At 34.9% G+C, this 25,003-nt stretch overlaps 2 protein-coding genes across 6 annotated transcripts in view; one reads left to right on the top strand and one right to left on the bottom strand.

Annotated features, from left to right (window-relative positions):
- Positions 1-19,051, bottom strand: part of Blimp-1 (PR domain zinc finger protein 1) — a 42,078-nt gene extending 23,027 nt beyond the window's left edge. Inside the window, exons 1-2 of one of the 2 annotated variants that reach the window (XM_087409242.1) lie at positions 17,768-19,051; positions 15,560-17,691 (exon numbers count right to left, since the gene is read on the bottom strand). The gene's annotated coding sequence lies outside the window, so the exon portion shown is untranslated. Of the gene's footprint in view, positions 1-15,559; positions 17,697-17,767 lie in introns of both variants that reach the window. The other variant, XM_087409241.1, reaches the window with a different exon arrangement.
- Positions 1-25,003, top strand: part of LOC105149810 (protein FAM76A) — a 66,380-nt gene that overhangs the window by 33,188 nt on the left and 8,189 nt on the right. The gene's annotated exons all lie outside the window — the stretch shown is intronic.

A 25,003-nucleotide genomic window follows, 5' to 3' on the forward strand; every position in this document is an offset into this window, starting at 1 on the left:
CCTGCATTTTATCTTTTATTATTATCTCAATCTTTTCTTAATCTTTTGTTCTTCAAACATGTATTTCATGAAAATCTTCAACTGTAAATCTGCTTTTCTTAAAGTACAATCTATAGTACTCATAAATTAATGAAACGAAAAAGTACAACTCGAATTGTTAAATGAAGTAATGAATTTTTATTTTTTACCTTTTTTCGAAAACAGAACATTTCATTCACGCACGTATATAAAAAAAAGATTAGAACTGTATTAAAAATATATATTTATATAGTTCAAAAATTTATCATTTAATTATTATAATTCCTTTTAGTATAATTATTTTCCGATTTAATTCAAGCGCTTTTTCTGTTGTTGGAAATAATTTTCAAACTCTCTTTTTTTACTACTCCTCAATGTCTCAGCGATTTTCTTTGAATCTTGACGATGTCAGCAAATCTTTCCTTTCTGCTGTATTTTTATTTTAAAGAATAGGAAGAAGCCGCATGAAGTCAGATCGAGAAAATAGATGAAAGACCAAAGATACGTTATCTGTCAAAATTCTTGGACAGAGAATAGTGCTGGTACAACCTTTCTCTTTGTGTCTGTGTGTGTGTGTGTGTGTGTGTCTGAAATTTTTAATAAAAATTAATATAATTATAATATATCCTATTTTTTCTATTTTGTTGACTCAATTCCATGCGATTTTTTTCTTATTTTTAACATAAAAATACAGCTGAAAAGGAAAAGATTTACTGACAGTACCGAAATTGAAACAAAATTGAAAGGAGCAATGAAATGTATTGAAAATAAGTTTAAAAATTGCTTCCAGTGAAAACGCAGAATTAATACATTAAATCGAAAATCTTTCTAAATAGAATTAGCAATAATTAAATTAAATAAAGTTTTATTTAAATAATTTGACCATCGAAACGTGTACTATTTAAATGTTTTATTAAATGTTTCATTTAAATGTTTTTTTAATATTATTTCGAGATCTTATATTATTTTGCAATGATAGTAAGAGTGTATAATGACAATACGAATATGTGATATTTTATATATTAATATTTATTATATATTTTTATTTGGTATTTTATTAAATAATCTTTACAATAAAAAATATAAATTCTTATAGAAATGTTATTTAAGATGCAAAATTAAATTGTGTACCTGCTTATCGATTTAATTCCTTTTTAAATTAATACAATTTGTGACATATATTTTATACAACTGTGAATACAATATGTATTCATGTTTAATGATTAAAAGAGTTCAAGATGAGTCGTTTCGTGAATATAGAAGAAGCTGTTAGCCTTGATTTGTAAAGTTGGATTTTCTTAACGTTGAATTACTTGCATTTCTCGAATGCATTAGGGAAATAGAAAACATCGTTTAGTTCAAAGGACGACTTGTCTGTAATTTACATCTGTGTCGCTCTGTGCACTTCGAGCGTACACTTTGCTTTCGCAAAGGTCCTTATATACAATGGCAACAGCAAAAGGAGAGCATCGTTTGATCAGCGAATGATGGGAACGAGACAAGATGTAGTTCACTAATCGTGTTTAAACGCGATGTTTTCCTCGATATGATAAAATAGTTATTCTTTCATGCTAATGAATATCATATAGCGTAGAAAATATAATCTAAGAAATTAAAAAAATGTTAGTTTATAAATAATAAAGTTATGTTTTATAAATAATAGAGTTTAGAAGTTCATTAAATTTTGAAAAATATTGCAAGTCTTTTACATTTTAAATGTTTTCCATAATTTTATTTACTTTAATGAAAAGTAATATTTTTAATCGTTTGTTGAAGTAATTTGTTTACACGTATACATTGCTCATTTGCTTCGATGATAAGATTTGGTTCCATCAATGTAAAGAACTTTAATCTTGGTTCAATTTACTCTTTATCCTTTTCTCTAATTCTAAAAAGAAGATAACTAGAAGAAGATAAACAGTAAGTTAAAGAACAAAGTTTTTTTCAGAAAATAAGTTTCAATATTTACATTCTAAAAATTTTGTAATATTAATTTTAAAATACAATTTTGATGTAATAATTACTTAAAGAATAAAGTATATTCTTTCAAAGTATATTTTTGCTTTTTTTCTGTATGTTTTTATTCTTTTTCTACAAACAATTTAATAATAATTTATAAGTTATATCATTGTTATGCAAATGAGCAAATATTTGTGAATGGCCGTGTTTCTCCACTTTTTTCTCAATTATTCAAAAGCGGTCCCATTGTTCGAAAGAGATCCAAAATCATGTTTCAGGACATAACAAATTATAAACCGATCCAATTTTGTATGTTTCTCTTTAACGTCTCTTGCAAGAGAATCAGAGAACACGGCGAGCACGCCGAAACTGATCTCCTTCGGCCGCGAGTACATCGACCCCCGCGGCCGCCGTGCTGTTTCGCAAAAGTACAAGTGGAAACGGACGTCGGCCGCGCCGGCCTCGACGAGTGATGCGGCTCGACGCTGAGCCGTACGGCGCGGACGCTTTCAATGGGGACACGTGATCGCGCGTACTCGTGGTCGGCCGCCGCGCCGGTTCTTAGCCGCACGACGCGCATTCGCTCGCGGCCGACCAAAACGCGTCCCTCTCTACTTGCTAGCGCGAGCGAGCGAGCGAGCGAGCGAGCGCGCGCACAGTCACGGACGACCGCTATATCATTTTCGCTACCGGGCTGCGCGCCTCACGGTTCACCGTTCTCGCCGGTTGTTGAACCCGACTCTCTTTGCGCGCTGCATAACCTATTTTGTAATAGCACACTTCGTGCCGCGCTAACCGGCACACCAGCGCGGCATCCTCATTCCGAAATGGGCTGCGCGCGTTCACGCTGCCTCTCGTCGTAGCGTGCTGCCAATTGAACGTCCAGAATTTTTTCCTTCTTATTTTTGACAAATTTTCGAACTCATGATTTTTGAAATTATCTTAGTAGAAATAATTCGTACAGAGATTGGAGAGAACATATTGAATATTAAAGTACATTAATGTTACACAATTTTTCAATTTTAATTTAATTCCGCTTAATCTTTACAATTTAAATTTATTTAATGTTTTAAAATCTACCATTCCCATTTTATACTTTATATTCTGTTCTTTAATTTAAAAATTATATTACAATCACTCAGTTTAACAATTAATATTTCAATATCTTTAATTCAGTTTTACATTTCACATTTTGTTCTGTAATTTAAAAAATTATATTTGTAATATGTTTTATAATGTCTTTTTGTAAAATACGATAACTTATAGATTTCTTTTTTTCCTTAAAAATGCTATTATTTTCCTTTAACTAATTTCTCTTAAATGACATGAATTCAGCAAAATTTTATTTTGAGTATGAGGAAATTTTTTTTTCTCTCTATGTATATAAATTAATAGACCGTACATGACTTTAATAAACTTACATGATCGCAAGTATTATTTAAATAGAATAAAATAGATAAATTGAATGTCGATATTTCGTTTATATTAATTAAAGTAGAATATTTGATTTTTTCGCGTTTAGTAAAATGAGACAAAAGTCAAGAATAGAGAAGATTGAGTCTTAATCACATCTAATATAGAATTATGTAAAATATTATATAAAACATGTATGTATCTATTAATTTCATCAATTTTTTTGTGTCATATAACAAAGAGTTATCTTTTTAATGAAATTTAATAAAAATATTTCACAACTGTGTTCTTTTTATGCATTTAAATATTTTTATGGAAACATTAATTAATTGAAATTTAGTAATTCAATAGAATAAATCATTCAGAAATTTCCAACGCATTTAATACAAAATGGACTTAAATATCTTTCGATTTTTTACATTAAATCTAATACAAATAAAATGCCTATGTGAGCTCAGTCTTTCTATTAAACTTTTCAGTTTTTGAATTATAACATTCATTGCAAAAGATAAATGCAAAGATGTCATTGCGTGGCAACGGCACGAGAGTAAAATTGTGGAAAAACAAGAGATTAGTCAAAGCGAACAATGTAGATAAGGTTTGAAAAACATGTAAAAAATTTATGTACCTACTTATTTGAGCTTCTTCGATGGTTAGCACGTGTGTTATAAAATATTTCTTAGACAAAATGAACGTGCTGGTAGCAGCACGTGATACGTCGAAACGGAGAAATTGTCGCGGACAGATAAGAACGTCGGTTATATTCGGTTATTGTGTTCAACGTGGTGTGAGAGAATGAGGCAGGTCAAGTGTTTCTATATATCTTGCGCACACGTTTTTCGCTTTCAGGATGGGGGTTATCGAACGCGTGCGGAACGGCTACGAGAAAATTGAGACTTCATCAATACGCGTCGCACACTTTGCAACAGCGTGAATTCTTTTTTTTTTTTTTTTCATATTGAATAACACGAATAACGAAGCACACGGTATAACGATGTATATCACAGAGATTCAACAAATTGAAAAATTTCGCAAAACTTTTTTCGGTGTTATAGAAGTATATATAAAACGGAACCTATTAAGTAATCGCACGATTTATAAAACTAGTATAACCGTAGGGAATTTTGAAAGCGGAGTTTTTAAAGTGGTTTTGTTGATTACATTTGATTTTTCCACAATTCGAAATATCGAGATGCAAATAGCTTGTAAACTAGAGAAGTGGAAGATCGAAGCTTCAAAAATATTTCGTCTCCATTGTTTACTTAAATTCAATTGTACCTAATTTTTTTTCAGTCTTTGAACATGTGAAATAAAATTGCAAAAATAAATAAAATGCAACGCGAGTGATGTGTAAATTTTTCAAAAATTTCAACTCATCGTTAGATTTGTTGCAAAGTCACTTTTCATATTATTATCTTTGTACACATTGTATATGATTCGTTCTCAATTATTGATAAGGCGAGAAATGTTCACGTAATCGTAAGTATCATAACTTTGCCAAGTAAAGTGATATACCCTCTGTAATCGTTGCGAAAGAGATTAAATAACGGAGTTTATGCGTTTCCGCATTGAGCGGCTCGGAACTTCAATGTCAATGTCAGTCGCCCTTTCACCTTATATAACGAACGAGCGCGCTGACTCGCCGCCGAGACTCGGGCATATTATCCGCTTAATGCGATTCGAACGTGCGCCGTGGAACACGACGAAATAATTCCGCTGCCTGTTTTGCCGCTCGCTGAAGAATCAGGAAATGCGAAAATTATGCGCTCTTGCGTGTCTAAGCCTTCCTAATCCTGGAATTTTCTCTCCGTGTCTCCCTCTCCCTCTTTCTCTTCCATCTGATCTCAGTTGTATCCTGTTTCGGTCCGCAGCTCCGACTAATTATCTAACAAGTGTAACATTACACGACATTTAACCGAAACGAGTCAATAGTCATCTCACTATTTTTATCTCAGAAATTTGAAAATATTTTTTTAAATCCTTGTTCAAAAACAATTTTTCCGATATAAGTTTGTTGTGTTTAGAAAGACATAATCTTCTTTCATTTCTTGAAAATGTTTCTCTGTCCTTACAATATTTATTATATTATAAAATAAAATATTTCTTCTATTAGACTTCACGGATTGGTTAGTATAATTACCGAAAAAAGATAATTGATACACATTAATATAAAAACGCTTATATTATTCTATTATAATAATCATAATGAAATTTTACTTATCTAATTCTTATCTTTTCTGTTTTTTTTTTAACCGAGCAAGAAAAATATTTATAATGGGAGTTAATTAATTTTTTTGTGCTGAAAAGAAATGTTCCAATTAAGGTATCTTTAAATATATAATAGTAACTTTGCTGATATCCGATGAATTTACTTAGCTTAATCGATTTTATGGATTCTCGAATTACTTTTAGGTTACGAACATTAGGGTACGAACTTGTATAATTAAATAATAATTATCTAATATATTAGGATATTTAATTATTCATATATTTATAACCTAGTGTCGATTGAAAGTCTTTAAGAATCTTCAAGAATTTCTCGATTCTACTGGGAAAGATTAAAGTGAAACCGCAAATGACTTTTGAAATACGTTGCTCTGTTATTCGTTTGCAGAATTAAAGGATACCTTTTTTTTTTAAACCATTAACCCAATAATCTCGGCTTTTTTTGAATTGCTAATCGGACAAGACTCGCTTCTTCCGTCCACTCGCGTATATAGTATTCCAGTAGCGTTCGCGGATACTTGAGAAAATGGAAATTCTAAAAGATATCTTTCTAGGTAAGCGTACCTCCTTCCGTGGCGATAGTAAAACGCGTTTATGGCTGTGGTGAGAGTAAAGGATATGTTCACGGTATGAGTCGCCTGACGAAATTAAATTTAGCGCCGCACAGAAGATGGACGATTAACTTTTCAGCATTGACAGTAGAGGAAGTCGTCAGCTGGTTGAGAAAAGTAGGTAAATCCGCTACGTGAAAAAATCCCTTCGCGCGGTACGAACCTTCGCGACGCGGACCATCCGATTTCGTGAGCCGTTTACTCAATTTTCTAACCGTATATTCATCATTTGTCACGACGTCAGAATCCAAAAGAACCGTATTTAACGATAACGGATTCGCGACTTGTTTTTATTCGCGCTCAAGCGTCGTTCACGTATTTTCCTACCGGACCGCTTCCTGCTTTACAGTCTTCTGGTTTTGTATACCCGCTGATATACGCAGCGGGATCACGCAGGTATTTCATCCGCTTTGCTGCGGGCACACATCGACTTTAATAATTGTCGCATTCTCGCGTATTCGTCCGCAGAATTTTCGAAAGGGCAAATAACCCTAAAATGTATATGGAAAGTTTATTCGTCTCAATGAAATAATCGTAAAGTTCTCTTCGCCGTTTCTCTTGTCAAAGCGGGCAATCAAATGACAAATTCGCTTTAATTTGGTGATGATGAATCACAACTGGCAGCATTAGCACGAATACATAAATATATAAATAAAGCGTATATATATCGTGAGTGACAGTCAAAGAGAAATGCATGTTTGCCTTTTGCCAAGTTAAAAATACAGTCTAGATATGTATATGGAATGAAGAATTACAATGGAGGAATGATTATACAATCCAAAGTTTCGTAAGAAGAGGCTGAGTTTTTGTCGGCGGCAATAGTTCGCTTTAATTAAATCAGAACGCAAAGAATTCCGCATTACTGAATTTCTCATCCCACGGTGTAATGTTATCGGTAACAATTTATCGTCACCTTTCATTGTTCTGCGCGCACGCGACCTTGATGCATCGATAATGCCAATTTAATTGTGATCGCGGAATATAGGATATTTTAAGCGTGCTAATTGAAATCTTAATTTAAAAAAAGACCGCGAAAATATTTTTGCAGAATTATTTCTTTAGCAAGGTCTTATATATCAAGATCAAAAGTATATTATAACGTATAAACGAACGAAAAATAAAATTTTAATAAAAAGAATTTAATTATAGGTTCTTCAAGTTTTTTTTTTACAAAAAATCAATAGCGATACTAAATTATTGTTTTGCATGTATAATAAATTAAGGAATTAGGAAAAAAAAATTTTATATAAATGATCAAAAAAGAAAATTTTCAAAAGGTTACATTTTAAAAGTAACATTTAATTATTTAAAAGAAAAGATTTATGTATATATCAACAAATACTCAACATCTATTTTATTCTTTAAGATGTTCACAAAGTATTCTCTTCAAATATTTAACAATACATATTTATGCTCTCCAAAAATATTTCTCTGAAATATTTCAAATATTTAACAATACATATTTATACTCTCCAAAAATATTTCTTCAAAAATGACCCCAATTATTCATTATCAAATATTTCCATTATAATTTTTGCAGTATCTCATACATACAGTCAGATTCAGTCATCTTTAACAGTCTCCTCTTTAAGATCGATCACCGATACATCTATCCCAATTTGATTTTATTCGCCCCGGGGAAGAAATGATAAGTTCATTACTCGCGCGCGGCTCGTCGCCGTCGCTGGGCCAACCAGCAAGGCTAAAGCGAAGCGAAGTGAAGTGAAGGGAGGGAATCTCACGGCTGACGGCTGGCCGTGACTTTACTCAACTCAGCCGGCACTCGGGCCGGAGCAACGCGTCAATGTAGAACGGTCATTGACTCCTTGCCTCGCGAGCCTCCTATATACGCGAGCGCCCGAGTCGATTCCGCACCGCTCGAGCCTTCCTTCCCATCCGTAGACGTCATCCTTTCGCCGGTGGACACCCGGTACATAAGCGCGCCGCGCGCGCCCGTGATACTTCGACGCTCGATGCGCGCTTTGACCTCCGCGCGATTCGATTCTCTGCCGATTTACGCTAATTTTCATCTAGATCGCACACTCGGTACACCAGGTAACTCAGAATTTTCGCGTTAATCTCTCATTTTCATTGCTGATAATGATCTCGCCACATTTTTTTCAGAGTAGAACGAATCTCGCATTGTGATGTATAAATAAGTGAAATAAATTACATTTATTTCGAGATGTAAATCTTTGACCTTAAATATTCAAATATAGACTCCAGACTAAGATTTCACACAGTCGAATTTCGGTTCACTGAATTCAAATATTTATATCTTTTGATGTTTTTGTCGAATATTTTTTCGATTTCAAACATGTTTTTACCGTTGTAAACCAATTTTCGAAATATTCAAATTCTGAAAATCTCATTTAATATATTTATAGTTTCTTGTTATTTGTAACTATAATTATATATTACAGAGAAATAAAATACATAATAATAAACTTTAATTTGCGTTGCTTTTGAATATTTATTTCGCAATTTAACGACGATCGACGATGCTGGGCGAGTTTAAAAAAGTTTTTATCCGTAAACAAACGAGGATTTAACGAGTTCTTATGATAAACACTGGTATAACTCGTCTTACGCGTATTCCGAGATGTTGACGATCCGAGGTGCGGTGCTTCGCACAGGCTGCGATGGGAATTTTATCACGATAAATTCCGCGGGCTGCGATGTAAGTGAGAATAAGGAAGCGAGCATAATGACCGCATACGACCGCAGTTGCACCGACGCCAACGCGGCACTTTTGTCAAGCAAATCTTGCTTTCACTGACGGACTTCCAAATCTTAATGAAAATAGCCCAGCCAGTCATCAAATGCTCGTGTTATCAGCATTAAAAAATCGATTTTCCATTCTTCGCGTGAGATTTTCAAAATATTAACAAAATATAAGGCAGACTTGAAGGAATGAAGTAAACATTATGCATGGAAGTCATGCAATGATTTTGATAAAAATCTAAACCTTTAGTTAAATACAGATCTGAAAATAATTTTGTTAGACTAATAAAATAATTATGTAAAAGGTTCAAGCTAGTTGCTAGAATGTCAAAATTTTTTTGCAGCGTTGCTTATTATGCTTGAATGTTCAATGTAATTATTTTGATAATCCAACAAAATTATTATTTCATATCTGTATCTATTTGCATTTTTAGATATTTCAACAAAATCGTTCTTTCCGTGTGATATTTTCATTTACACTGATCGTAGAGAACAGTATTTTGAAATTATCTTACGATGAAAAACTGCATACAAAGGAGACGAGAATCCATTTTGTTTTAGAAGATAAGAGTAGTGACTTTTTTCATTCAGCAAACGCTGATTTTTTCGCGGATGTGCCACATAATCATCGTGCGACGCGTTTTATTTACGAGTTGTGTCACATCACGTATGCAGTACGGTTGACACGAATTCAATTTATTTTCATTGTTTCTGGATTTATCTCCTCATACTGATCGTATACATTAGGGCCGCAGGTTCATAAGCGATCTAGCGGCACCCGATAAACACGGACGTAACACTTCCGAGTTCAGTGCATAGAAAAACAGGGAGATAAAGTGAGTGAGAAAGAGAGAGAAAGAGAAACCAAGAGAGAAAGAGAGAAGAAACGGAGGTAGAAGGATGAGACAGAGAGAGAGAGAGAGAATCGATTATGTGTAAACATTTTTTCATATAATCTAAATAACGAATTAGGCTTAGTACGTTTCGCAGTCACCCTATAGATAGCATAATCGGGGTTATGGTACCGCGTAATACTTTGGAGAGTCTAGCTTGCGCGCCGCAGAAAATGCAGGCCGAGTTTATTGCACTCCGATCGCCGGGAGAAAATTTGCACTAATTCGGCATGTCTGTCCGCTAGAGCCTTCACTACGAATGAGAAAACCTTCAGCGGAGCAAGTCCCTCTTTTCGAAAGTGCTAATGATAAACAACGTGAAATGCCAATCGTTCGAACGAAATTTTATTTTTATGAGCAAAATATTAAATAATTAAAATGGTCATTCGGTACTGCATAAAATAATAATGAATAATAATAACGAGTTCGAATTGTTTGTGCTAATTACAATTTCAATATTACACAGTAAACATTATATTACTGTTCATTAATACGTTAATAATCGATCTTAAAGAAAAATTTAGCCTCTTGCAAATTTATCGAAATTAACCGAATATCATTCATTCGTTACTCGTACAATATTTATAGTTTCGAAATACAATTTTGGCATAATAATTGATTGTGGAAGAATAAAGTACGTTATTTTAAGATACGTTCTTTCCTTTTTTCTTTAAGTTTCCATTCTTTTTTTTTTGCATGTAACTCACAAACTCATAAATGATAATTTCTGAGTTATGTTGTTGTAAATAGCAAACGAGCGGTATTTCAAATTGCAATGGTGTTTCAAATCGTGAAGAATTTCACTTCGTCATCGAGGTAATGCGCAAAATAAGATTTTGAGAATTACGTTATAAGAGATATATATATATGCCGTTTATTGAACATAACGACGCGCCGAACGGGACACCCCGTATACGCACGTCGGACGGTCATCGTTACGGTAGCGCGTAATACTTTACGGTTCGGTGTGCGTATTATCGCGGAATCGCACAGGACAAGCGCAATTTTTGCATGGAAAATGGCGCTACGGTACTTTCAGCCTCGCCGCTCGTCCGCGGCGGACGACGAATCTAGGCTAGGCCTAGGAACGACACGGTCATCGACTACCCTTGATTTTTTTTTTCTAAAGACGGAGAAAGCCGCGCCATGCGCACAGTCCGATTTCCCGTTGATTAGATTATGACACCGTTGCTATATGTGGCGCCGAATAATATACATATCCCGAGACACGCACGCGTAATTATCTGTCCGAAGACAAAACAGAGTTTGTAGTTGGATCTTATCTACGTCCTCAATTGTGTCGCTATATATGAATATATTGTGGTATATTTATTTATTGGAATTTATACATTGATAAAAGTTTAGTTGCATTAATGGTAATTCTGGGTTAAAAATGGACAAATCAGAACTGTTTGATTGAATCCATTATAATTCTAAAAATTTTCGAAAGAATCAGGATTCTGATTGATACGATCAGAATTATCTTCTGGTTCGTCCAATCAGAAATCTTTCCTAGTGTATCATTTAAAGAAAATATTTCATCACCATGTATTCTTTTTTTTTCCATTTCTGTTTTTGACAATGACAACATAATACATTTATCGAGAAGAATTAATAATCTTTATTATTATCGTAAAGATGAAATTTTTATTATCCCATGTTTAATTGATTTGATTGACAATCGGCAGTGACAGAAGCAAATAAAATATTAAGTCAGATCGAATGATGCTGGATTGGGAATATCTCTCGATCTTCGGGCGCTTCGCGGACATGCAAGAAAGTACGGATCTTTTCGATCAGTGCCCCCCGTACGAAAAGTGCAACGACCGTTCCAATAAATCGACCGTCCCCCTTCCCCTGTCTCTCTTTCTATCTCTCCCTCTCTTTCTCTCTCTTTTCCTTTCTTTCTCTCTCATCTCCACCTCTCCTACCCTTCACCCCACCTCCAATCCCAAAATGATTACATATACGCAAGTTCGCAGTGACCGCGGATACGAACCGCGGCTACGGATACCGTTATGTCACATTAGTAGGCACCTGCAAGCGTTATTATCCTCTCCCACAGCGTGCCATTCTCAAAATCGAAAAGCACTTATCCTGTAACACGCGAGAAAACGGTACTGGCCATCGACATCGAACTGGTATTTGAAAATATCCTAGTATGGCATTCATAATCGCAGAATATTTAGCCGTTGGCAGCAGGATGAAGAAAGAATGTTGAATTGATAATTGAAATCGGTACGATTCCGGGAAAGTTCGATTTGCGAATGCATGAACAAACCGTAATGGATTTTCCGGTTTGCATTCTTAAACATACAAAACTATTCTTTCTCAAAATTATATATAGAAAAAATTTAAAAAAAAAAATAGGACAGCATACATATTTATATGGCATATATGTAGCAATTTCTTTCATATTATTTTTTATCAATTTCTTATAGTTTACAGCCAGAGTGTTTTTTAAATTATGGAAGGTTTTTTAAAGTGCTTATAAAATTGACAGATTTTCATCCGTAATAATCGATCCGCATAATTTCAATTCTTATTTTACATTATACTAGAAATGATTATTTATTTATTAATTATTTGTTAATTATAAATCGTGATATCTTTTCTGATTAGTTTTGATCAAGACACATTTTATCAATATTATGTGTATTAACGCAATTTTTTATATCATATAGAAAAAAGATTGTTGAAAGTTTTTCTTCTTATTTAATATTGTCTAATTTTTATTTATATATAGGACGAACTGTTGTTATAAATTTCAAATGTAGACTCTATTTTGATATATTTATGCTGTAGAGAATATCTGAACTGTTTTGATATGTTTATTATAATTTAAACATATTCATTATATTCTCTATAGATAGTCATACTATTCCTTATACAGTAATTCCCTATCAGATACATCATATTAAATATATATAAAATTAATAATTATAGTGATACATTCATAAATTATTTACACGCACATACATTTAGATATTTCACATTTAATATTTAAATATTTAATATATTTTTTAAGAGAACATTTATATTCTTATACTTTTATTTTCTTATATACGTCATATTTTTAAGGAAATTTAAGTTTTATAAAGAATTATAATGAATAATACACTGCAACTGTTTAAGATTAAGCATCTTCCCTTTTCTAAAAATTTTGTCTAACTTATAAAACCAAATTATCGAATTTTCTGAAGATACATTTTTCTATTTTATGATTATTAGATCACAGTGCGCATTCGATAAAGATAAAATCTCTTCGTACTTCTTGAAGCAACGCCCGATAGCAAACGTGGGCCGCAGATACAAAGGATACTCGTTTCCGCTCTCGACTTCCTTTATACTTTGTAATCCTTTGACGCCTCAACAATTTTCCACTCGCTGTCCCTTTTCGTTCTGCGTCCCACTTCCTCTTTTATCATCGTCCGTAGTGGGATTTTGTTTCAAATAAGAAACGTCGTCCTTCTCCAAGCCGAGATTTTCCTCGGCCGTATCAAGAGTTACGAGCCGACGAAAATTTCGTTCGGCCGAAGAAAAAGTGGGAGGCCGCATACCGTTATGTCATATTAGGAAATACGTGCGTTTAACGGTGTTTCCTTGCACTCTTCTCGTTCCTATGACAAGTAGACGGTTCTGATCGTTCACGATATTACGTTCGACTAACGGATGCGCATTAACACGCATTATGTCACGTAACAAAATTAATTGTTTAGTTCTTTAAAGAGAAAAGAAGAGAATCGGAAACAGGTGTTTATAATTCATGGCTTTGCCGCAGAATAGTTTTAAATGCGGCAGATAATTATTTATTTTTGGCCTCAATGACCTCTCGCGAATTCACACTGTAGAAAAATTACTTTTTAATGATTTTTCACTTTACATTGATTCACAAAAGAGAAGATAAATCAAATGTTGATTTGTTGAGTGAATTATCGGATAATATATATTTAAAGATTTTCTTTATTAGTGACAATCTTAGAATATTGAAATGTGCTATCAGTAAATCTGATTATGAAGATAATACTTTATATTGTTACAAAACTTGTATAATACAAAATATTATCAGACAAAATATTATTTAGACAGAGAGTCTAAAAAAAATCTCGAAAAATCTTACAATTTTTAAGATAATGGCAAGAATCGTTAATTGACTTTATAATATCGCAGAGAGATTTTGCTGAGATAACATATCGGTTTTGAATATAACCAAAAAGAAATAAGATGATGTATTATATAAAAATCAATTGCGGGGGATCCGTATGTTGCAATATCGTGGAACACTTCGCAAAACACGAGCAGCGTTATTGCTTTTACCGTTGTTTTTTTCCAAACTTTCGGCTTGGTCCCGGTACCGTTAGGGACACATGGAGGCTCTCGAAGAACGAGCGTGAAGAAACACTTTCTGTATTCGAAGAGCATCTCCCGTGACGTAACGCGTATATCGAAGGGTTCAAAGTACTCGGGACTGCCTCGTATATATTCATTTTCGTTCCGCGCGATTATGCTCGCCGTTTTATTCGACTTGCTTTGCCGACACCGCGCCGTCCCGATGGACCGTTATGCAAAATTGCATAATTGTTGGGCTCCGTCACTACATTGTTGTTAATTTATTCATTTTATTTTCTGCTTGTAAGTTCGTTGTACCTGGTTTTATTAACCACGATAACACGGAGACTTAAAAACACGATCAAGTTAATATGATTTGACCAGATGAATGTACATCGATAGTCTCCTGATTTATTTACGATGCTCTGCATCGTAATGATATCTCGATGAAATGGCGGATGCGAGTATTATTAACGAATGAGGACAGATTTGCACATTTTATTCAATAATATGGAAGAAAAGCGTGAAGCTTTTCGGAATTAGTTCTCGACGATGATTTTAATAAGATTTCCGATCGTTTGCCGATTATGTCGCACATTAATTTAATTCGCTAGACATCAATTATATTATAATGGAAGTAAAATATCATTCCTCACTTGAATTTTACAAACGTAAATTTATATAGTGATTTAAATTTTAATGTGAATTCAATATTTTTAGATTAATTAAATTATTTTAGATTAATTAAAAAATACAAGAGAAGTGCTTGTATATAAAGATACCGAGAAAAACAATTTAAATTCAATCGAGATTACATAAAGTTTATAAATACTGTAATCATACTTGTAATCAATCAATTTCAATTCATTATTAAAGTATACTATAATAATAATCCTTGATTATAAAATTTCTGAAGAGTATTATATTACCATAAATAATCTCAAAATCTAATAATTTATTGTTACATACAACTTTCTCAAGAGTAAATAGCTCGATTCTTATCTCCTTTAAACACACACGACAAATGACATAACATACAATATTTAAGTTTAGAATCCGACGTAAAGATAATTCTCCGTTCAAAAATAAGTAATCGTAAAATTAAAGTTTCACAAAACTGCTAAAAAATAGCACATTTAAAAAAAGTATTGACGTCAATTAAGTTTTGTACTAAAACTGTTATCCGATCTCTTTTCTTAGTATATCGATTATGTTTTTAAAGTATTTATATTGTCATTTGTCTAATCATGGGTTGATTTGGTGTACAATTTAGTTTATTTCAAGAATAAACAAAGCGATTATTATTCACGGCTATAAATATATCTCTCATTGTCACTACATCCGTACTTTTCGAATTGAAACAATCAAAAAATTTATTAGACTCACCTTACAACGTGTCTGCCTGGCAGCCGGTAGATCCTTTCACGACGAACTGTCAAAGTTCACACGTTGAAGTCACGAACATATCTCCAGTCCGGCGACGACCGGCTGATAATCCACCATCGATGTCGTGTCAACCGATTGTGTTGCCGCGATTCACGTCTCACGAAAGTTTCTTCGAATTCTTTGACACTGAAATATCGGATACCAACCGGTGGGACAATCTCGTAATGCAATGTCACTATATTTTGACGGTATCTCGCATTCACGGGGCACCACTGTGCACCACCACCCTCAACTGTATCGTTGCGTTGTTGATGTTAGTTTATTATCGTCGCGGAACGTTTTCGCACCCTTTTGCGCGTGCTAGCCGGTTACGACGAGATGGTCGAACTGGGAGTGCGGCTCTCTCGTAATCGCGCGCGTCAGGACCTCCTCTCTCTCTCTCTCTCTCTTCTCTCTTTTTCTCTTTCTTTTTCTTGATCCGCGCCGGCAGTACGTCGAGGACTACCTCGTCCTTGACGTACGGTCGTGTACACCGTGCGGAGCCGCGTGGTTCCAACTGACGAGTACGAAGCGGGTAAGGTGAGTCTAGGTGTCTCCTTGCCTGTGCTCTCGCTCTCGCACGTGTGCGTGACCCACGTAGGCAGGCCGCGAGCAAGCGGGCGGGCCTACGTTCGTGCGTACCGTAAGTAGGTGTGTGCGTGTCGCGTGTTTCTGTGTGTGCATGCGTGTGTGTGTGTGTGTGTATACACGAGGGGACCAGCGAGGGGACCAAGGAAGGAAGAGGAGGCAGAGTCGCGATGACGACGATGGGCCGTTGGTTCTCTCGGCGTTGGTTGTTCTCTCTTTACGGCCACGCGGTGAACACCTCGTGCTGCCTCTCGGCTCCTTCGTTGGTTCACTCACTCGCTCACTCGCTCGCTCGTTGGTACGATCGTTCGTCCGTTCCCTCTTTTCTTCCTCCGTGCGCACGTTGTCTTTCCTCGTTCGTTCCGTCCAGGTTGGTACTCGCCGCGGTATACAGGCGGTTATTCGTTTCGTTCGTGCGCGCACGCCGACATTCCCCATCGACAGAAGCAACGGTACTCTTCCCCACCCCCGTTTCAGCATCGCTCGGCATCGAGTTCTTCTCTCCCGTGTGTACGCTATCACTCGCCTCCTTCACCTTCTCTTACACCTCATCCTCCTCGTCATGCTCGTCTCCCTTTCGCCTGCGATGAACCCCTCTCGTCCTCCTTACCGCGCCCTCAGTCTCTCTAATCGTTGCTGTGTTTTCTTTCACACTTTTCTGTATCCTTTTATTCTTAGATTCCACCCTCTAAAGCATCCAACTTTTTTTTTTATTTTTATCATGTTAAAGCAAATTCCTCATTTACAGGCCTTTGCTCTCAGTCTTTGCTTTATCAATAGCACAAACACGGAATAAAATGATTGATTTGCAGCATTCTCAGCGCAGAAGAAGATGCTAAAAAATACAGAAGAATATTATAAGGAGATTTCAGATTCCAGACTTTTATTAATAAATATTTAAACTTTGAGAAATTTCTTTCGTGCTCATCACCGACTCGTTTCGTTTCATTCTTCGTTCCATCTTTTCTTCGATTCATCTCTTTTCTTCCGTGGGAGCTAATGTTCTCTTCTCTCTTTTCCTCTGTCTCTTAATTTATCTTTCCTCTTTCCTTATTCTGTCTTTCCTCTCTCTTCTTTTACCTTCCCTATACTGTTTCTCCTTTCCTCTTTTCCTCTGTCTCCCACTTCATCTTTCCTTTTCCTAGTTTCTTTTCCATGCGTCCTACTCTGTCTCTCTTTCTTTCCCTTTCCCTATCTCTTATTTCTTTTTACTTTACTCCTACTCCGCATCTTCTCTCTCTCTCTCTCTCTTTCTCATATATCCTACCTTATTCTTCATTCTCTCTTTATCCTTTTCCCTGTCTGTTAATTCATCCTTTCTCTTCTCTTTTTCTCGACCTCTTATTCCGTCTTCCTATCCTTTTCTTTCCTTACATCCCTTCCATCCCGTACATTTTCCTCTGTCCTCTTTGGAGTCTACCTCGAGCGTATACGCGTGTAAGTCTCTTCTTCCGTCTCCCTCCTTATGAACGGCGGACAAGCATGCCTTCCATGTTCTCTGGTTACTGACCTCCGAAAATACAAGCCAATGATCATCATCATATTCGCTAGTGGATTTTATTTAAAAGCATTTTTTCCTACAAGATGCCGTATATCGACGATCTGTCCGACGAACAGTAGTCCCTCCGAGCGTTCGTATGCACCTTTTCCATTTCTTCTGGTTACTGACCTCCGAAAATACCTGAAAATACAAGTTGTCCGATTCTCAGTGATTATATTTGCATCAATTTTGCTTACAAAATTCTGCGGACAGCAGAGCTGCTTCGAGTATTCGTGCCATCAGTCCTTGGATCTCTTAACGGCCGAGGGGCAACGACGGGGAATCTGATGATCGCTGATGAGATGGAGATGACCGATAACGACGGCGATCAACGTATTACGGTTTTGTTTTTAACTACCTTCCACGACGCGCAAGAAGTGGCCCTCTCGATTTCGTCTGCGTTTCCGGTATAACCGATCGCTAAATAAGAATATTCTTATTATAATCGGTATTCTCTTGTAAAAAAAAAAAAAATTATAGTTTAACTTTACTGGTTTAATCTTGATAATTTCAAATTTCTGGCGATTCGTAAACGGATTATATTTTAATAGATAATTGCAGGGAATATTGTATGAGATGTCTCGAAAACGCGACGTTAATCAAATTTTTATAAAACTAATTTAAAACTATTACTTATAAAATAATGTATTCTTGAATATGGAAAACTTATTTTATATTATTTAGACTTTAATTTTAATTTTAATGACAAATTCTTTAAATTACTTTTATAGTATCATAAATTTAGTAGTATCATAAATAATAGATAAATTATCTAAGCTATCCATTGTTTGAGTATCATTAATTTACGCTGAATTTTAATTAAATGCGATGTGAATTTGAGAAACGTATTGTCCTTATTTTCTAGATAATAGCTGTTCAAATTAAGGTTTTCTTAACTTTAACTTACATAATTAACTTTAACTTACATACGGATATATTTAACTCATAGATAATTAATGTCGAAAAAATTGCAATAAATCATAATCCTCACTTTTCTATTTTTATCACTGCATTCCTTGCTGCATAGATTTTATTTATCAAGCTTACGAGATATCGTTGATATAACGTTACTACAATATTGTTGCAACTTTGTACTTTGCAATTCCATGCCTCTGTAATATCTTTGCAATATTATACCATAATTTAAAAGTTCAATGTTGCCGCAATGTAGCCGAGAGGTACTATGTTGTACAGATCCGATCGTCATGATTACGATAAAGCTGCTTTCCAGTTGAAGAGCGTCGATTTTGTGCCGTTCATATTTTTTGCATTAGCACAAAAAACATCAGCCTTGCGAATATACGAATGGATACAGAGATATGGCTATGGCTTCATTGGCATCTGCTGAGCTTCGCGCTCACAGAGTTCTCCTATCTAGCATTAAAGTCTCCAGAGTCGACGCCTACGTATAATTCCTTGCACGGCCAACGAAACCAACTCTATCCAATTTATAAATCTATATGATTGTTTCGAGTTGCGTAATACGTATGAAGTAGTGAGGTCATTTTATAACAATATACAGAAATATTTTTATTTGAGAAATGGCATAAATTCAATTTTGTAATATAATGAATTTATAATTAGATACTGATATAGTATATAAATTCGAAAATTAGGAGTTTAACGAGATTTTCGAAATTGGATTCCGTTTCCCTGGAATCGTGTATCTAAATAATGACGAGTTAGTTTTTAATAAAAATAGTCACTTTTTATTGAAAAGATATTCAAGTATAAATTATGAAAAAATTGGTAATAAATTTATAAGCAATGTCGAATTGTAACTTTTGTGTGCAACTCGTTAAGTTAGTTTTTGCTATTTGAAACCGTAAATTAATATTTTTGTTTATTAAATTTGTAATGTAAATTTGTATTACAATATATGATGCATGTATTGTAATAAAAAATTTAGGAAACATTTATATATCTATTGTTACGTAGGTAAGAATATTTTTTAATGCAAGTGCTGTCTTATCTCTGAAAAGAGAAAAACGTGATGATTTAAGATAATCCGTGACCACCGACATTTCACATCAATCACCATCCAGGAGCACTTTGGGTGGCAAGAATAAGATGAATACTCGTGGAAGGAGGATGCGATCAGAACAGGAAATCGCACAGTAACGGAATATCATTGAACGATTCGCGGATGGAATGTCGTTGCTTTGAGGCGTAATTTCTCAACATTCCCTTGTTCTTCAATTAATTTTTTCATGGTCGATAATTATACTCCGAATTGCATTTCATTAGTGCGAACTCGACTTGTTCGAAGAATAAGATTGCGCGATTGAAATATCTTCTTGTTACGTGATGTTATCATGAATGAATGCAATCGGAGGGTGAATTGAATTAATGTTAAAGCCTTGCGTTCCGTAAAAAGTAAGAAGGTATATCTGATAATTGGAGCTCTGAGAATGTTAGTGCATCCTCATTGAAAAGAAAGTCACGGTTGCTAAGAGCTAGGTTTTTATAAAAATCTCTGTTAATAAAAAAGGAGAGAATCATGCTTCATTTAGTTAATTAAAGTCAAGCTAAAAACGCATTATCGTTACACCATCTCCACACGAAAGATAAATTATTTGACATACTTGAAAAACATCAATTACACAATTCTTTTTCATCGAATATACAATATATACGTATATATCTACATTTAATCTATAAAAATATATATATATATCTGTACTTAATTTATATAAAAATATATATCTACACGTAACCTATAAAAAAATCAAATTTATTACTTATAAAATGCAAACTTATCGTTAATGCACTCTAATCTATCGTTTTCCTGGGGCCAGGAAAGTTCCCTCGGAAGGACTGCGTAAATGGAGACTTACGATACTTATCGCATTCGAATAACGGTGCCGCAAGAGAACTCTAACGTCATTATACAACGTAGGGCTTCTGTGATGCAAAAAGTTGGATGGAATAGCTCGTCGTTTGCTTCGAATGCGAAAACGCTAATAAGTGAGTTCTAGGGAGAAGGTTGCCCATGCTGTGCTGGAGCGGGTAACCGGAACGGAACGAAGCGATCGCGAGTGGTTACTGACCTCTAGAGCCGAGCACTCTCTTACGCTTGCACTACTTAGCTAACTTGTCGTTACCGCGTGCATTGCGTACAACGCGGTGGCGGTCCGTCGATGGTCACGCTGAATCGCCACTTTTCACGAGGATACCTTCACCTTGAGAGTAGTTGCAGCATCCGCGCGGTTTCACGACTCGCATAGTTCCTAGATTATATCAGATTGTGAGGTAAATTGCAAAGATATATATATATGTATATATATCTCGTTTATAGGTATATTCATCAATCATTCAAACGTTGCAGAAATTTGCCAACTGCTGCCAAAAATAAAATTTCGAATAACCAAAATATTCCTATTAAAAGACAATTGATTTTAACCAAAATTATCAGTTATATTTGCCAAAGTTTGATTTATTAAATGTATCTATGGATAGGATAACTCGGTTCACTTTGAAAAAAACGGCGAAATTTAACAGTGGTTTTTTACTTATTTATTATAAGATCGCTACGGGGTACAGGGGACAGAAAAAAGAATCTGGTAATAAGCACAAAATGTTGAGTGAAATAATTTTCTATTAAATATTCAGTTAATATAATCAAAAATAATTTTACTTTCCTAAATATTTAGTAAGCATTATAAAAAAAAAAACAATAATGTAACCAACCGTTGGTAATTACTAAACATTTAGAAAAGTAAAATTATTTTTGATTTTATTAATCGAATATTTAGTTGAAATTATTTCACTCAACATTTGGTAGCTATTATCAGACTCTTTTTTTTCAGTGTGCAAAGCGGAATGAACGGAGCGCTTACGAGCGAGCTGGACGTAACGTCGCGTTGCGCCGGGCTTTGTCCGTGGAGATCGACTTTCGAACGGAACTCAAATTAAAATCACGTTCGCGGAATCGGGAGAAAAGATGGCCGATTTCCCTCAGCTGTATCGCCGAGCCGGTGGCCGCGTCGTTCGCAAAGACAAGCAGGCTCGTAAGGTGCCGGGGAAGCGCAAAGTAAGACACGACCGGCGAAGATGGCCGGCTCGGCGCCTCTCGAGTTCGTTAACCCCCCTTGAAAATACTCTCCTTACAACACGTCGTTACGTGTTGCACACGCCGCCGCGCGCGGTTCTCCGACTTGGGGATGCACTAGTTTACTTCGCGCATCGCCGCCACCGCCGCTCCTCCTCGTCCTCTTCCGTTTCATCCTCGTCTACTAGAAGGTAGCAGAGGCGGACCCTCGCACGATTCTTCATGTGGTGAGCGCGTGAGATACTTGGACGTGTCTTCGTCAGCTCGCACGCTTCGTATCATTAGAAAAGCCACTTCACCTACATCGGGGCAGATAGGAGAGGATGGCTCTCTCGTCGCGTCTCGCTTTTAGATCGCCGCGGAAGAGCGATTACGGTCGCCATCCTCGAAGGCAATCTTCCCTCGAAGGCAACTAGTATTGAATATTTGAACGAGCGAGCGAATGGGAAAGAAAGAAAGAGAGATTACGTCTTTAGAATAATTAGCGATTTATTAACCGTTTATTAAGATGCAATTTTTTTATATATTGATCAAAAATATTCGTCACGAAATAAGTAACACTCTTCATTTCTTAGATGTGAATTATTTTTATTTTTGTCTACAAAAATATTTTGAACCTTTTTACAAATAATAATGAAATTGCTGACAAATAATTACATTTTTCGTGATGCGGAATTTATTTATTATTGGAGAGAACAAGAGAGATCAGACCCCGCTCTCGCCGTGGCAAAATTAGAGTGGACGTTTTAGAGCGATTGCAGCAGCTACCGTTGTCGGAAAGATAAATAGCGCGATTTTGTTCTTCCCGAGAGAGATACTGACTTGCATTGTATATTTATAGTGACGGATGTAACGGCATGCAGCTCGTCTGACCGTTGCTAAATCTGATTTTTTTTTATGAACAGAAAGTCTTCCAAAATCATTCGTAACATCGTTAAAAAAGTTTTCAAAAAAGCGTAATCATATGTTGACGCTTTTGTAATTTAATTATAAAACTTTCTGTTCATCGAAATCAGAATTAAGTTTTCGAACGCCTTAATTATAGACTTATAAGGTATCTCTAAATAAAAAATAATTTTTTACAAAATTTAATTGTTTTTCTAAATTTAGTTTTCCAATTTTAATTGTAAACTAAATTTTAATTAGAATTTTTTTAATGACTGTTATTTTATAAGTCTATAAATATCCAGATGATATAAAAATGAATAATTCATGCAATTGAATGGTCGCTGTAAAAGAAAGAATTGATTAATAGTTTTTTTTTTTTAGAAACTGAGTTGAAGAAGGAGAATCGTTATATTTTAAGTAATATTAATATTTCTCAAAATATCTTGAAATTCTACCATTTCAATGCGTCATTGGTTGTATGACATTGAATTAATTGCTATGCATAACTTTATTGGTTAGTTTACTCTTACAAATATAAAAGTTTCGTTATCCTAAAATCTATAAAATATGCAGCAAATTAAGACATCTATCCAATATACATATATTATATAGAACTGTAAAATAACTCTTGAAATAATGATAATTTCTCAGCTGTCAAAAACAGCTGCATTATTTCAGAAATTATTTTATTACTTTTACGTGATATATCAGATAGATATCTCGGTTTGCCGCATATTTTACATGTTTCAGAAACAAAATTATTAAATTATTATGTTTTTAAAAGAATTAATCTGATGTCATACAACATGACGTCTCAAAATAGCCAAACCTAAAGTGAGCTTTTTCAAATGGAAGGTTATTTTCCCTATTATGAAAGAAGGTATCTATTTTATTCTTGGGAAACTCAACTCACTTCACCTACATTGAGAGAACTCTTCTCGTGTTGTATCCCGTGCGAGAAATTGATTATCAAGAAAGAAATTATATTTTGACCAAAAACATACATTTATGGATGAAAATGTGTTACATGACTGTTAACTATATTATTCGCATGTATACATATATAAGGGAAATACTTTTATAAACCACTACATGAAATTATAACTAAATAATTAAAATTATTAGATATATTATAAATATTTTGGAAGTGAACTTTTTAAATCGGAATTAATAATATATAAATATGAGAAATTATCCTGTAAAAGTATACGGTTTTTTTTCCATTCAAAACGTTACATATTTTAAATTACATTTAGATTTTTATATACTATAAGAGATATCCTATTTTTGCACACCATTATTAATTTATATAAAATGAGCAAAACTTTTAGACACATGATAATTTTGGAGAATGCTAATCCCAAAATATCTATGTCTAGCCGGTTAAAACGAGATTTCGGTCATTTCTGTTTGAGTTTGCTATTTTGTGAAAAAGAAACGGTACATCATCGATCCGTAGTAATCCGTCTAGCAATCGAAATATCTTCTTCGAAAGCTTGTCATAAAATACAATATATTAATGCACGATTCTAATTTTGTTTTTTTGAACAAGATTAATGAAAGTTTTAATGGAAAATTTACGATTATATTTACTAATCCAGTATTAAATATTTGAACAATAAGGTTTAATAAATTAATAGTAGAATTATTTGCAATCCATATTGAAAGAAGCCATTATTCATTTTTGCTCTTGGAACATTCCAGTGGAATTCTTTTATTTCTAACATCAGTTAGCTGGGCAATTGATAAAAGCATATATTTTTTTGTCTGTTTTCCACGATAAAAAGGATATCCGGCATTTCTGGATCTATTAAAGAACCTATCTTTGAAATTCTCTCTCTCTCTCTCTCTCTCATGACTATATAGTCCCGTAATAACTCTATGAGAATACGACCCTCATTCTCAGTGCCACGTTTGAGGTATTCGTTTGTCGTACGGTGATACAACAGATCGTAGGATCCCGTTCCTCGAAAGCCGATACCGTGAGCCCATCTGCGGCCCCTCCGAAGCTCGTTCTCGAGTTCGTTCCTCGGAAAGGGCACGACAACGGAAGGTGGGCTCTGAAATTCGAGCGGTACGTCCCTGACAGTCTCAATGTCTGACTAGCCTAGCCAGCAAAGTACTGTTAGCTCTTCGGGTCCTAGGGAATAATCAGTGCGAGAGGGGGCGTCTGATGGACCTGAAAGATCGGGTGCCAACGGGGGACAGCATCAGCAGGAGACAGCAGCAGCGCGCTTTGTACGTAATCCCTACGTATATGTGCATCACAAGTAATATCGAACGAATCGGTGAACACCGAGGTTTGTTCTCGCTGACTCGCTGCGCAAGGATGAGAGCG

This window comes from Acromyrmex echinatior, chromosome 9 (genome assembly GCF_024713525.1).
Source record: "Acromyrmex echinatior isolate Ae372 chromosome 9, ASM2471352v2, whole genome shotgun sequence".
Lineage (NCBI taxonomy): Eukaryota > Metazoa > Arthropoda > Insecta > Hymenoptera > Formicidae > Acromyrmex > Acromyrmex echinatior.